This window comes from Phytophthora infestans, genomic scaffold (assembly GCF_000142945.1).
Source record: "Phytophthora infestans T30-4 supercont1.1189 genomic scaffold, whole genome shotgun sequence".
In the NCBI taxonomy this organism is placed as follows: Eukaryota; Oomycota; class Peronosporomycetes; order Peronosporales; family Peronosporaceae; genus Phytophthora; species Phytophthora infestans.
The window spans coordinates 2,642-5,875 of NW_003302724.1; the positions used below are offsets into that span (position 1 = coordinate 2,642).

Genomic DNA, 3,234 nt, shown 5'->3' on the forward strand with positions numbered 1-3,234 from the left:
AAGCTATCCGCACACGGCGCACACAGAGACACAGGCCCACTCAAAAACACGTTGTAGGCACCTCAGTCCCAACCGCGACTACTCGTCCACCAAGATATAACAGACAAACGCAAGCGTAAGCCCTACCTCCTCGGCGGCCATTTCCCGCAGCATACGAACTGACCTTGACGTCCCACCGCAGCACAGGGCACCAGCAAGCACACACAGCACACACGCCGAGCGCAGCCAAAAAAGCCGCTGCCACAGCACACGCACGCACACACTCGCCAATGAAATATACCACGGATTATAGACACTGGAAACGATTCGGTTCCCTTTCAGCAGTTTCAGGTACTCTTTAACTCTCTTTTCAAAGTTCTTTTCATCTTTCCCTCACGGTACTTGTTCGCTATCGGTCTCGCACCAATATTTAGCTTTAGATGGAATTTACCACCTACTTTGCGCTGCATTCCCAAACAACGCGACTCAAAGAAAACGGATCGTACGCACGAGCAACTCAGGGATGAACGGGAGTATCACCCTCCATGCTGTCCTCTTCCAAGGAACTTGCCCCAAGCGCCCACACTGATCACGCCTCTATAGACTACAATTCGCCGCGCAAAACTTGCACGGAGATTTTAAGCTTGAGCTCTTCCCGCTTCACTCGCCGTTACTAGGGGAATCCTTGTTAGTTTCTTTTCCTCCGCTTATTAATATGCTTAAGTTCAGCGGGTAATCTTGCCTGATATCAGGTCCAATTGAGATGCATACCGAAGTACACAACATTTCCCAAATGGATCGACCCTCGGCAGCCGAAGCCGCCACTCTACTTCGCACCGGACGAAGTGGACGTGTCGTCAATGATGCCAGGATCACGAGAAGGTTGCCGTCGCTTAGGAACGGTCCCTCGGTCACCCTACCGCCGCTGTAATCTTTTTGGTTGACCCCATGAATTGCCGCAACAGTGAATAAAATGATGGTTGTCCTGTATGTAGCAAGATACCAACTGATTGTATAGTGTAGAAGGTTCAACCACTGTGTTTCTTGTATGAGGGAATCTGTGCTTTATGGAACAATCACGCAGCTGTCTTCGAAGGGACGTTCAGCCCAAAGATCGCGGCAGTAGCTGGCTGCTCCTCTGCGTGTACAAAGAGGACCAGCACAAGCATTCCTTGTCCATGAGCGTATACCGCAACTCACCTCCTTTGCTGTCGTCCATGTCGCAGGTGCTGCGGGTCGATCGGAAACAAAGCACAGTTAGTTGAAGATGTATTACCCAGTTTCTTTTGAATACTTAGATCAACATGTATGCCGTCTCACCACTAAGTACGTTTTGCATTGAACAAATCCAGACGAACACTCACCCCTGACCTTTAGGGAAGTTTGTTCGCGGCGATCGCTGCGGTCTTTTGAGTAGCAGTAGCGCTACTGACCGACGGCCCTGGTGCGAGCACGCAGACGCAAAAAAGAAGAGGTCGCTCCGATGAGGACCTTTACAACACGTAGAAATTGATTGTTTTAATTTTTATTTTTGGTTTAGCTGTTTCATTGTTATCTAAGATAGCTGCCACAATTATTTCGTCATAATTACTATAGAAGACTATTGAACATGACTATTAGCTGTTCAAATGTTAACCTTCGGTCACGACCTTAGTCATGGCGGTCACAACGACTTCAGTTACTCCGTTGTGCTGGCTGTGTAGGAGCGCCATAGACCTTCTGCAATCTCTTGAGTACTATCCATCATCGACTCGAAGGCAGGACCATGCAAGGCTCGACGTATAGGAAGGTACCCCTTGGATAAGCTGTATCCCTTTTACACCTCCGCGACGATGGCTGTGGACGCATACAAAATAATGTACGTTATTGGGCAGTGCGTTGGTAGTGCCAGGCGAGCACTAGATCGTGACGTGCAACAGCGAAGATCGTGTACGGGTACGGGTCCTTTGCACAGCGATGACGTCGTGTTCTCGAACAAATACACTGCCGAATGCTCCTCGGTAGTGTTCACAAGGAGATGATGCAGTTTAGGTCGTGACGGACCTTCTTAATAGTGAGCGTTGTCCGGACGATTTAGCAACGCCACAACGAACGTTGTGAACCAACATCGTACTGGTATTTCGCAGCCCGACCTTGGATGAGCACAACGCCACCCAAGCATCATAGATCCAATCGGGAATACATGTTTCAGCAGCTCTTCATTGGCGACGAGTAGCACACTGGTCGGCAAAGTTGATCAGCATCTTGTCGATACTGCCTCGGTGTGTTGCATGGGAATGGCACAGGCAAAATGAAGCAGCGATAGCAGGCGTGGCGAGCGAGTTGCCCAAGTCGGCTAGGGCTCTGGAGAGACTTGTGTGGCTCTCGGATAATTTGGAAATGGGTCATTGCTTGCTACTCGCTGGGGCGGGAACTTTTGCAGTCGCCAGTGAGATCGCTCTTGTATTGAACAACCGCTCCGCCAATCACATCTCTTTTGACCGTGGTTGCGCCAATCACATCCCTTGTATCCACAGCTCCACCAATCACAGCTCATCCCACGTAAAGTGAAGGTATCTAATTCGTGGAATTGGCGATGCGGACAGAAAGTAAAAAAAACTTAATCTACTCACTTCAACTTCGCGCCAACTTTAATGTTGGGTGGTACAAATACTTGATTCGGAACCCAAGAATTATAATAACTCTTAAATCGTAAATCCTGACATAATTTAGCGAGCAAATAGGCTTTCAGTGCAGCGCGAATGAACTCTAGAAGCAATTTTACAACTGTAATGCCGGTCACGCTATCTAAACTTACACCACCCATTTCTCTTAGATAATAACAAGTAGACACCATGCCATTCAACCCGAGAACTACGATTCCTGCATTAAGTCAGTCATAACTTTATTTACACCTATATAGAATAAACTACAAAACTTTTGTTTTTCAAAGTTGAGAAGATACATCTGTAAAATCTTAAGTTCAATTCAGCCATGATTAGTCTCCATGAATTTGCATGCCCAAATCAACATGTGTGCAGCCCCCCCCCAAATTCCATACTGAATGTCATAGTTGTGCTGTGATTGGATCTTCCCTGACCCACGGATTCTGAATAATACCGAGCACTACCTTTCTCGAGGAGGAAGACAAGGAGCTGGTGCAAATTGTTCGCCAATATGTTGACCAGGGAGTAGTGCGTATTGCGTGGAAGGATGTCGCTGCGAAGATGAAACGTTGGAGGCGTTCACCCAAGGAACTCGCCCAGAGATTGAGCT

At 47.9% G+C, this 3,234-nt stretch overlaps 1 non-coding gene across 1 annotated transcript; it reads right to left on the reverse strand.

Annotated features, from left to right (window-relative positions):
- On the reverse strand, positions 1 to 815 carry PITG_33524 (the record flags this gene model as incomplete). Its single annotated transcript, XR_009934918.1, has 1 exon — positions 1 to 815. It is a non-coding gene; the product is annotated as a 28S ribosomal RNA (ribosomal RNA).
- Positions 816 to 3,234: the final 2,419 nt, after the last annotated feature.